The sequence below is a fragment of the Erinaceus europaeus genome, chromosome 18 (assembly GCF_950295315.1).
Source record: "Erinaceus europaeus chromosome 18, mEriEur2.1, whole genome shotgun sequence".
Taxonomy (NCBI): Eukaryota; Metazoa; Chordata; class Mammalia; order Eulipotyphla; family Erinaceidae; genus Erinaceus; species Erinaceus europaeus.
Window position 1 is genome coordinate 34,715,375 of NC_080179.1, and position 12,805 is coordinate 34,728,179.

The 12,805-nt window shown below is 39.5% G+C and overlaps 1 protein-coding gene across 14 annotated transcripts in view; it reads right to left on the reverse strand.

The window, feature by feature from the left end:
* PKP4 (plakophilin 4) overlaps positions 1-12,805 on the reverse strand; it is a 198,687-nt gene that overhangs the window by 175,118 nt on the left and 10,764 nt on the right. Inside the window, exon 2 of one of the 14 annotated variants that reach the window (XM_060177880.1) lies at positions 10,997-11,151. The exons of the other annotated variants lie outside the window; for them this stretch is intronic. The gene's annotated coding sequence lies outside the window, so the exon portion shown is untranslated. The remainder of the gene's footprint in view (positions 1-10,996; positions 11,152-12,805) is intronic. 14 annotated transcript variants of the gene reach the window in all.

Below are 12,805 nucleotides of genomic sequence, written 5' to 3' on the forward strand. Positions count from 1 at the left end.
TACCATAGTTGTGGGCTCCTAGAAACATGCCTAAGATGGACTTTCTAGCTTTTTCCAGCAAGATCCCTAATCTCATCTGCTCTGTTCCTACTCTTTGGTTCCCATTCATTAAACATTTTGTCTCACTTCATGTCCTGCTACCTTCCAGACACCAATTTACAGATGCTGCCATGATTTCATCCTGAATTTTCTGGGCACACAACCTCAACAATGTGCTCTGGAACCACCCCTCCCCAGAGCCCTGCCTCATTAGGGAAAGATAGAAATAGGCTGGGGGTATGGATCCACCTGCCAACACTCAATTCCAGCAGAGAAGTAGTTATAGAAGACAGAAGTCCCACCTTCTTCACCCTCAAAACAATTCTAATCCATACTCCCAGTGAGGGAGAAGTGGCAGGAGGAAAAGGATAAGGAGGGCTCAGAACTCCAGCTCCATCAAGACCCACAGAGAGAGGAGGAAAAAGGGAGGGACATTTGGATGTAGTAATAGGGTCATGAGTGGCTTGGAGAAGCTGGGAGAAGGGGGGGAGGGTTGTACTTATCTAGACAGATAGCAGTAGAGATGCTAGTTAACCCACATCTGCAACTATGAGAGAATTACATTGGTTTGCAGTGGAGGGACAGGGAATTCAGAAGTCTGGTGGTGGGAACAGTGTGGAATTATAACCCTGTTGACAAGTAATTTTGTAAGTCACTAAATCACTAATTAAATTAAAAAAAAAAAAAAAGGAATTCTGTTTCATACTCCCAGAGGGGGAAAAATGTTAGGGAAAGATGACCAGAGGGCTCTGAACCCCAATTCTACTGGGTACCAGGAATCTTTGCTTTGATATCATCACTGAAAGGGAAGAGAATCTGGAAAACAACAGAAGTCAGGCATTGTTTAGCTTTTCAGAGAGGGGAGAAGAGAAACATTTGGAAGTAGTAATAGGTGTAGGCATGACTTAGAAAGTTAAGGCAGGGCTGTAAAAGTAAATAAAAATGGGTGGAAAAATACGTAGATATATACAGACAGAGAATACATATCTGTGGTATTGAGAAAATTATTGCAGTTCCCACCGGATAGGGATGAGGACACAGAACTCTGGTAGTGGAAGTGGTGTGGAGTTGCACTCCTATTATCTTATAACTCTGTAAATCACTATTAAAAATCACTAATAAAAATATTAAAAGTAATAGTAATGGGGTAAGACACTGTAGGATGTTGTGGGGAGGTAGAATCCTAGGAAGGGCAAGGAAGTGCAGGATGGCCATCAGGGCTCCAATGAAGTAGTTAAGCAAGAGAGTGGCCATATCACCACCTTGCTGCAGGATGAGCACTCTGGCCATGCTAGCTAGGACTCTAGTGAAAAGGAAACAGAAGCTCCTGTTGAGATTTTATTCTAACTGTTCAGGTATCAAATAAGGTGGCACTACAAGTCTGAGAAATATTAAAGAAATAAGCCAATCAAAAAAAAGAGTAAATTTTGATAACTAATGACTTGGGGATGTGAAAGGGGGGAACCCAAGAGTAGCTATGGTCTCGCATACAGTATTATCAAAACTAGAGAAAAAAAGGAGAGTTGATGGCAGGTGCTCTGCTTCATCCAGTGTTTGCAGACCTGACAGTCCTTGCTAGAGGAGGAGAGAGGGAGACCAGACATTTCTCAGTCTGCTACAGACAGCCACAGATTCCATGGTGAAAGTAAGAATAAATTCCAACTTGAAGGCATAGCCATGGATAAAAAGGAGACCAATACCATTCACATGATTTATATGTTTAAAGTGTGGGCTTTTGTTTTTCTACAGAATTCCTGCTAAGCTAAGTAAGGGCTGAATCTTTTGTTGCTAGGGTAACAAAATTATTTTTGAGAAAGAGGAGATATTAGATGCAGGTATAGGTTATAAACTTGGAATATGTGCAAAGACTTAATTTGATATCATTTTTGGTACTTGGATGCATTTCCATATATCTTCACTCCCTTATTATTTATTTTGTCTTATCACTTCTAAAAGTCCAGGGGAACATTCAAAGAAGAGGGGTCTTTTCTAAGACTGTCTTAGTTTTCCATGCAGTGGGTACTTAGCTTAGTATTATTAGATTATCAGAAAAGTCATGATGTATTTTTCTGGTTTTCTATGCAACTGCATCATGATTTTTCTGACAGGCTAAAATTTATGAAGTCAGTTCTCTCCCAAATGGCTCAGCAGAATGGAGTGAAATTTAGCACACAGGCCACTTTGTCCTAAACTGCCTCTTTACTCGAGAGCCTTCACCATTCACCAGCTGACCAAGCTCCTCAGAAAGCTGAACTCTGTGGCTTAAATAGGTCACATGGCCATTCAAAACTCTGCTCTTAAATTCAGTTCTATTGATACTCAGCTATCAGAAGAGAGAGAGAGAATTGATAAAAGGGGAAATACTGTCAACTGTTGGAATTTTTCACTTGACTATATTTGTTGAATAGCAACTTTAAAGGGAAAATTGTTTGGCACAATACAACCTACTACAATAAAATCCACTCTTAACATACTCAGATAAGAAACTTAATTATAATCTAACACAAAAAGCAAGAACTTACAAAACTGAACTGCCAAGCATCTACAAAACAATCTTACCAAATTTGTAAAGCAAATATCATAAAATCCAATTTTTATTACGTTCCATTTCTGTAGTATGTTTAGTCTGAACTCTATAAATTATTGCATAGCTTAATTGGAAGCAAAATGTCAATGTGGCTAAAATCAGAAGGTACATGTTCCTTTTGTAACGATGTGGATGCTGCTTAAGAATTCTAACAAACCAGAATGACAATTTACTGCAAACAACACTTTAATTAGATTACACATCCTATATGTTTTTATTATTTACATCATGAATGGACGCTGTTGAACATGTACTAGTTAAATACTTAGTTTTGTACTTATAATGAAAACAAGAGCAAATCTCTAGCCATTGCCAACTATATTTTTTGTATTAGAATCTGACAAATGCTACAGTGATTTCAGTGTGATTCCTCCATTCATTCTGGAGATGTTCCGGAGTGAAAGGGTTAAAAGTCTGTACTTATACAGGGACCTGGGCTCATGCCCAGTCTGAGTGATGAGTCACATTCACTTCTTCACTCAGCAAATGCACACTGATTACCCACAGCATGTCGGCTGCAGAGGAAACAGCCCCCCCTCATCAAAGAATGTACAGGTGAATGTGCCATTGTGAATGTGATATTGCAGATTACACAGAGAGCCTGCTTGGGCAGCAGAGGGAGTGGCTCAATACCCTGCTCGAAGCTCGTATCCTGGACCGAAGTTCCAGTGTTACTACTTCCTAGCTAGCTATACAGTTCTAGGATGCACACAGGTCTCTATATTTTCCTCTGTAAAATAAGATATGACAGCACTTGACTCATAGCTTTGTTTTGAGGATTAAAGGACTTAATTCACATAAAGTACTCCAAATATCCCTGCCATGTAGTGAGGGACAAATAAATAACTATTGTTTTATGAGAAGATGGAAGTCTGAACTCGTGCACAGGCAAAGTTGCTGGCTTAGAATCTCTGCCTGCTAAAGTCTGTTACCACATGGCAGTACATAAGGCATGGATGTTCAGAGGTGATCTGATCCAATGGCACTTTTCTCCCTCTTTCTCTTAAAGATTTGGGATTCGGGGACAACATTGGAGGCTCACTGAGGTAAGCTATGAGTATGCCAAACTAAACTGCTTTTGGCTACTTGCACTGACTGCAGAACTTAACTGCAGTAAGCACTCCCTCCTAATAGATCCAGATGAGACTACGGCAAGTATCAATCTAGAGTCTCAGCATGCACAGATGTCTTTCTTCTTTCTCACTTTTAACTACATTTCAAAGAATAAGTTCATCACTAACAACTTACTCATAAAGAAAGAAAACTAATTCATTACAACTTTCTGAAATGTTAGCGATCTTCATCTAAAGGTCAACTGTCACCTTCTTCATTAGGAAATAACAGCAATCTGGTAGATAAGGTCCTCTTTTTAAAAGATATCTTATGTGAATCAGGCAATTCACTCATTAAAAGTCCAGAGAATGCATATACAAAACCTTCATAAGGATAAAGACCACTACATGCATAAAAAGAGACTCCCACACTGCACTCAAACGTCTCCAGCATACATGCCGGTTCAGGAAAACAGCTGACAATTCTAACAGCAGGACTTAATGTTCTCAAAAACAAGTAGAAATGATGCCGTTAGCTGGGGAACGAAGCTTTGGGGCAGGTACAACAACTCATACATGCTTATAATGTTTATTTCAAAATATTTACACACAGATCTTATAGATTCATTGGTTAGTGAAATTCAAATCAGTTGACAATGATTTTTTTCTGGTAGTTTTAAAAAGTATTTTGCAAAACTATGGTGAAAAGCAATACCTATTTGCTAATTTTTCTATCTCCTAATTTTATCTGTACATATTGTTATAGTAAAATAAATTTCCAAATTTAGTTGTTTCTTAATAAATTCAAGAGCTAAAAACAATAATTACCTTTAATGAAAATAATATCTGTGCAGTATTTTTTCTCTAAAGTCATGGGCTTTAATAAGTTCCAAAGTACTACTTTAATAAAGTCCCTCTTCTAGGTAATGAATCCTCCAATAATTATCTCAATGCTCAAAAAGTAATTTCTTTCCCACGTCACACAGAGTATAACTATGACACTGTATGAAGCGTTTTGACCGCAATGCTCAGCCAGAGCCCACTGATATCCAGGTAACTCTACTGACTCATGACAATATATGAGATGATCGGAGACTGATCATGCACTGCAAGTTGAAGATATGAATAAGGATCAGATGAAGTGGGATAAGGATCGAATGAAGAATAAATGGTATAGAAACAAAAAACACATTCCAGGTAGAACAATCTATTTAGACATAGAAAAGAAAAAGGATGGAGTGTGAGTCAGGTGGTTAAGTGCAGTGGGTTAAGTGCAGGTGGTGAAAAGCGCAAGGACTGGTGTAAGGATCCTGGTTCGAGCCCCCTGGCTCCCCACCTGCAGGAGAGTCGCTTCACAAGCGGTGAAGCAGGTCTGCATGTGTCTTTCTCTCCCCGTCTTCCCCTCCTCTCTCCATTTCTCTGTCCTATCCAACAATGATGACATCAATAACAACAACAATAAAACAAGGGCAACAAAATATTATATATATATATATATATATATATATATATATATATATATATGTATATATATATAAAGGATGAAGAATCTCAGAACAGTGGTCTGGGAGGTGGCATAGTATAAAAAAGCACTGGACTCTCAAGCATGAGGTCCTGGGTTCATTCCCTGGCAGCATACGTACCAAAGTGATGTTTGGTTCTTTCTCTTCTATCTTTCTCATTAATAAATAAATAAAATTTTTAAAGAAATCTCAGAATAGCAACAGAAATTAGTTCATCTTGTGGTCCGGGAGGTAGATAAAGGATTAGACTCTGAATCATGAGGTCCTGAGTTCAATCCCCATCAGCAAATATACCAGAGTAATATCTGGTTCTTTCTCCTTCTCTTCCTATCTTTCTCATTCATAAATAAATAAAATCTTCATAAAAAATTTATTTTAAAAAATTAGTTCATCTTTGAGGAAAATGTATTAACAAAGGAATAGAACCAATAATTATGAATTTAAAAAAACTAGCAAAACTATGAGAACTGGAAAGAAAGAAAGGAAGAGAAAGGGAGAGAGGGAGGGAAGGAGAGAAGGAAGAGAGGAAGACTGCAGAATAGCTCACTTGGATAGTGTGCTACTATTTCAGTGTATAACCAGGTGTGAGCCTGATTCCCACCACACTGAAGGAAAACTTTGGTACAGTAGGTCTCCTCACCTTCCCCCTTGTTTATAACTCCACCTCACTTCATTCTTGGTCTTTCTATCTGAAAAGTCTTCCTGGAGCAATGAAGTCCCAGGAATAGATAGACAGATGGACAGATACAGATGGATGGATGGACAGATGGACGGACAGATAGACTGATGGAAAGATAGATGGATAGGTGGACGGAAAGAGGAAAAAAGCCAATCACAGGTCCTAGGGGGTAGGTGGTGGTTCATCTAGTTGGGTGCACATGTTGCAATTCACAAGGACCTGGATTCAAGCCACTGGTCCTCATGTGCAAGGGGAAAATTTTGTGAGTGGTGAAGCAGTGTTGTAGGTGTCTCTGTCTCTCTTCCTCCTCTATCATCCCCTTCCCTCCCAATTTCTGGCTGTTTCTATCCAACAAATAAAGACAATAAAAAAATTAAATAAAAAACAAAGCATAGATCCTTAAACTTTACCTCAACTTTTCAAAAGAACCAACTTAAAATATTGATTGACTGACTGACCAACTGAATAAATGACTGAATCATGCTGGGACCTTGCACATACACAGTTGTACTACTGCCAGGTTCACTTGACTTCTTCATTCTTTCAGTTTCAGATAAACAGGAGCAGAGATCCACCACAGCCCCAGTGGTTCTTCCTCAGAGCACAGGCTATGTGCTTAGGCATGGCTGTACACAAATCCCACCAAGCAAACCATCTCTGGTCCCACATTCTGAGTCTTTTTAAGGACACACTGGTGAACAGACAGCTGTTCATCAGTGATTTGAAGATGGAGCAAACGACTACTAGGCATTAAACTCCAGTACCTACAATCTTTTATTTAATATTGCTTAAAAGAACAGAAACTTTGGAATTGCAAATGACTTTGAGGTATGATTTGCTGTAAATATCAAAACTACATGAAACACAGGAAAGCAAGACTGATAATGAATTAAGTGCTACCTACCACTTTAGTGTCTCCTGTTTTAAAGTACAAGAGTTCAAGCTAAGAAGTCAGTCAGATGGGGCACACAGCTCAACTTGTGGAAACAAGATCAGCACCCCGAGGCTCCCACTCTCATGCCTGGAGGCTCAAGCCCAGGGTACTCTGGCTTCTCTCTGTCTTTCTCATAAGCAGGAAGTAAAAAAATAAATTTTCAGAAATGTAAAAATACACATCCCACTTTTTCCTCAGAGTAAGAAGCATAAGAATAAAAATAAGTTCTAGATCAACACTAAGCAAATACACTTTCTGCAGTGTGTTTACACTGACCTAGATACTCGCCAGTCCTTTTTCAGGTTACTGAGTACCTTCAAAGGGCATCAGCCTGACAGAGAAGCTCAGTCATCCACTTCTATCAAACCTGAACTTACACAGCCACATGTGTCTGATGAACACAGACTAGACAGTATATAGACACTAAGATGTAACTGGCTACAATTAACAAATGTACTGAGATTATTCAACAGAATATAGTGAAATAGTGCTAATATTACCTACATACTTTAAAGTCTGACACTTTAGCTGTAGCTGTAAGCTATGTTGGCATCACTCCAGTAACACACAGGGTGACTAATGGTGGTTTGTCTGAGTTCTGCTCTATTTTTTAAGTGTTATGTGGCATTCTCTGCGTGTCTTTACTCCACCCATATCACTAATTTCCACAAAATGTTTCCCACAAAAGCAGTCACAACATTTTTAACAAAAACATTTGAAATAAGTCAATTAGAATAGAAGTGAATAGGCATTTTTCTAAAGTTGATAAACAAAGTCAATAAACATCTAAAAGTAAAAAAGCACTCAAATTTCTCTAGTCATAGAAATGTAAATGAAAACTGCAAAGCATTTTCATGTTATCCTCATTTGGATATCTACAGGTAAAGATGGAGAAAGAACTAGAACCCTTATACATTGCCGGGGGGGAGCTAAAACAGCACAGCTACTTTGGAAACAGACTGACAACTGCTCAAAATGTTGACCTGAAAACATACATTTTCACAAAAGCATAGTGTTTTCTAATACAAGTAGTATTTTCTAAATAGCTTTTAAAAAGGAAGAGAAGGAAAGGGGTGGGGGGAGAGAAATATGCGGCCTGCCCATCAAGTGATGAATGGATAAGAACATAGCCTAAAAAAAAAAAAAGAATATAGCCTAGTTTTGAGAACAATGCCTTCCCACTGCAATAGGACAAGCTTTGGTGCTGCAGTTAGTCAGTCTCCCTTCCTCTCTCTCTCTCTCTCTCTCTCCCTCACCCCCTCTGTGTGTGTGTGTGTGTGTGTGTGTGTGTGTGTGTTCACTGTCTCTGTCCTTTTCTTTCAGAAAGTCAACCAAAGCAGTGAAGCCCCCAGGAAAACAAAAACAAACAAAGAGAGGAGTAAAAAATTTGCATAAAAAGAAATCGTAAGTTCATTAGAAATACATTTACTGGTGGACTGCACCAAAGTAAAAGGTAGGGGGTGGGGGTGTGTTCAGGTCCTGCAACATAATGGTAGAGGAGGAGGGGGTAGTGTTATGCAGAAAATGAGAAATGTGACACATGTGCCCATGACTGTATTCACATTGTAAACCATGAATCCCCCAATAAAGAAGAAAATGCATTGTCATAAAAAAAAAAAAACTATGTTTACAATTCAAGATTCAGAAAAAGTTTTTTTTTTTCCTCTAGGCAGTATAGTAAGTCAACTAAAATAAATCAGAGTAATTAACACTTAAAAAATCTTGATCCAGGGGCCGGTGGTGGCGCACCTGGTTGAGCGCACATGTTACAGTGTGCAAAGACCTGGGTTCGAGCCCCTGGCCCCCACCTGCAGGGGGAAAGCTTCACAGTGGTGAAGCAGTGCTGCAGGTGTCTCTCTGTCTCTCTCCCTCTCTATCACCCCCTTCCCTCTCGATTTCTGGCTGTCTCTATCCAAATAAATAAATAAAGATAATAAAAAAAACACCTTGCTCCAGCAATAACAACAACAATAATAATAATAACATAACAAGGGCAACCAACAACAAAAAAGAGAAAACAATTTTTAAAAACTTCTCTTTCAGACAGGCTAGGAATATGAGTCGACCTGTCAATGCCCATGTTCAGCAGGGAAGCAATTACAGAAGCCAGACCCTCTACCTTCTGCATCCCATAATGACCCTGGGTCCATGCTCCCAGAAGGATAAAGAATAGGTAAGCTATCAGGGGAGGGGATGGGATTTGGAGTTCTGGTGGTGGGAATTGTGTGGAGTTGTACCCCTCGTATCCTATAGTTTTGTCAGTGTTTCCTTTTTATAAACAAATAATTAAAAAATGAAAATTAAAAAAAAAAACATTCTCATTCTCTCTCTTCTCTAATGTCAGTGCTTCCTAGGAGCATCCAGTCCGCAGTATTCCATTGCTATAGGTGTTGTTTTTTGCTTTTTTGTCAGACAGAAGAGAGGGAGAGAAAGAAAAGGAGAGATACCACAGCACTGCTTCTGAAGCTTCACTCTAGTATGGTGCTTCTGTGTAGTGGGCAGAGGATGGAACACGGGTCATTGAAAGTGGCAAAATGCAAAATGTGTTTCTAGCAGGTGGGCCACCTTCAGGCCCCAGGTAACCCACTCCTTAGCTGTCCTCTATGGCAGAGAACTGAATAGCAATTGTAGGCTAATCAGGGTGTTTCCTTCCTGTGGTTGTTTTTAATTCATTCTCAAATTGATAAATACATGGACTCTTATTTTAAGAGCAAAAATGTTGACCTTCATGCTGTACTAACAGAAACATCAAGGGAAAATAAAGTGTCTACACTGTGTTGTACTTAAGAGCTAATTAATATTCAATATTTAATTGGTACTTAAGTAGTACTTAATAATGGAAAAAGAAAATAGGAAGCTCCTGGGAAGTGCTGGCTTCACAGCCCAGTCTAGAAAAAGAATGGGGACAAGTTCCATCTGCCAAAGTGCTTAATGGGTGGAGTTGAAACTCTAAAAATGGGAGAAAGGTGACAGGAAATCATAACCACAATTAAAAGGCTCAAATGACCCTATACAGGCTAGTGGTGGCACACCTGGTTAAGCACACATGCTACAGTGCTCAAGGATCCAGGGTCAAGCCCCCGTTCCCACCTGCAGGGAGAAAGCTCTGCCACTGGTGAAGTGGTGCTGCAGGTCTTTCTCTCTCTCTCTTTCTTCCTCTCGATTTCTGGCTGTCCCTATCCAATAAATAAAGATAATAAAAAAATTCAAAAGCCCAAATACATAGCAATATGTTTAAGCAGTAAACACAAAACACATAATGAGATGGACAGTCCACAGCTTCAGAAACCTATGGCAAATTTCTCAAAGCAAGGTTTTTAATATTTGAATGACAGTATGTTCATTACATCATTACATCATTCTCTCTGTTTTTCTGTATTTGAAAAAGTTCATGAAATCCTGAATAAAAAGTATCATTATGGGGAGTTGGAGGTGGAGCACCAGGTTAAGCGTATGTAGTACAAAGTGCAAGGATCCTGGTTCGAGTCCCCAACTCCCCATCTGCAGGGGAGGTTACTTCACAAGTGGTGAAACAGGTCAGCAAGTGTCTATCTTTCTCTCCCCCCTCAACCTTCCCCTCCTCTCATTTTCTCTCTGTCCTATCCAATAAAAAGGGAAAAATAACAATAATAGTAATAATGGCCTCCAAGAACAGTGGACTGGTAGTGCAGGCACCAAGCCCCATCAATGACCCTGGAGGCAATAAAAAAAGGGAAAAATCTCCTTACCACTAGTGATTACCAGTTTTCAATTTACCCACCAAATTTAAATTACGCTGTTAACTCTAAAAACACTATGCCGATCACATATATTTTGTCTGTGTTTCACCAAATTGATTAATGGATAAGCTATTACCAACAACTTAGGTTGCTCGGTCAAAATATTTTGCAGAGCAGTTTCACACGAACTGACAACATATTGCCAAGAGAACGTAGGGGACATTAATTAAGCAGGTGACACATGCCTGCTGATGAGTCCACGTATATTACTTGGGATGGCACTTACAAATCTTTTAGTACATATATTACTGGTGTTTATATAAAACTTTGAATCATCCAAGTCATAGCCAATTGTATCTCATTTTACAATACTACCAACTACTGGAGGCTGGGCCATGGTGCACTCAGTTAAGTACAAACAGTAAGAAGCACAAGGATCGGGGTTCAAGCCCCTATTCCCCACCTGCTGGGGGGATGTTTCACAAGTGGTGAAGCAGGTCTGCAGGTGTCTCTCTTTTTCTCTCCCCTCAATTTCTCTTTCCTGTCCAGTAAAATGGAAAAAATGGCCACCAGGAGCAGCGGATTCCCAGTGCTAGCCTCGAGTCCTAAGTGATAACCCTGGAGGCAAAGAAAAATAAAGGAGGGGGAAGAAAAGGAAAAAAAGAAAAAACAATATTCTAATTCACTTAGAGAACAAAAGCATACAAAAATACGAGTGCTGTGTTCTACCTGGTCGGCCTCCTTTCTGGTCCATCTTTTCCCATTAGGAACCTAAGCCTCTCCTACTCTTAGTTGATCAGTATGCCAGCAGAATTTCGGGGAACCCGCCTTTAAACTGTAACTTGATTGAGGAATACATGATTTATCCCTTGCTACAGGGCTTTCAGGAAAACCAGACCAAGTTCCTACTTCAGTGATGCAGGAGCTGACATGCTGATACTTCTGCAGTGAAGCAATTCATTCACTTCGGCATGTGTTTTTCCCAGCTTTTATTTGGGGAAAAAAAAAAAAAAAAAACTCACCTGAGCGGATGTAAAACACTTCCTGTTTAATATAAATGGGGGAAACATAAGAAATCTTGATCTCTCATCTAAATTAGCTAATAGGAAACATAGTGTCTTCCCCAAGAGGTTACCTGGACTTCCCTCTTGGAAAGCCACCTGTGTTCTGCTCTTGAAACAGCTAAGCCCTCCACCATTACTGCTTTCAACAAGATTTCTTTCCAACAAGTGTTCTCTCTCTTCTTGGAGCTCCCATGGAGGCGGGATATAGATTAAAAGCTTGTGAAATCCAGAGCTACCAAATATGTCTCCATGTCAGGCACAGAAATCAGCATTGGACATCTAAAAGCCGGGGACAAGTTTTGGCCAAATCAAGAGGTTTTAGATGCCCATCCTAAAGGTAAGGCCCTTGCCAGTTTCTGAATAAGAGAAGCCTAATAAGCTCCTAAGAGTCCTATAATTACTAATGGCAGTATCACTGCTTTACTTTCATATAATGACCAGTACATTCCAATCGATCCCTATCCTGAAGGTTTCTGGTCACCAACACAATCAGGAAAAGAAAAAGTCTGGTGACTATAAGGGAGAGGCTTTGTATAATGAACACATCAGAATGAAATCTTATGATAGTGTCCAACTAAACAAATTGGAGTAATGTGAATCTGTGTGTAAATTCTTATACTCTGTAAGAGTACAGCTAAAAATAAAACAGAAGGGGGGAAGAGGGGGAAATGCCGCCAATAACGGTGAATTCATATTGTAGGCACTGAGCCCTAATGATAACACTGATGGCAATAAAAGAAAAACAAGTAAATTAAAAATAATAATAATAAAAAAGGAGTACAGCTAAACTGGCACCACCCCTCCTAGAACTGATGGCTGGCTGGTTTCGCAGGCAGAATGACTGCAGTGCACGGAAGAGGTCCAACTCCACTTTTCACTGGATAAATTCTTTGTATCCTACTAATACCATTCCATCACAGCTTGACTATGCAATTTAAAGATTATTTTAAACTGGCTAACCCTGGGTGTAGAGACAATTTTAGATACATTAGACTTAACAAAGGCATAAAATACTCTTATTGAAGAATGAAACAGGCTGAAATTCACTCTCATTCCCGCTCGCCTCCGTCCGCACCTGGGGGGACGGGGGGCCTCTTTCAGCCCAGCTCCGCCTCTTGGGATAGTCATGGCTCAAGTATATTTTATCGAATACTTCCTAAAATACAGACTAAAATATTTTCCTCCACTTTTTATCCTCCAAAACACTT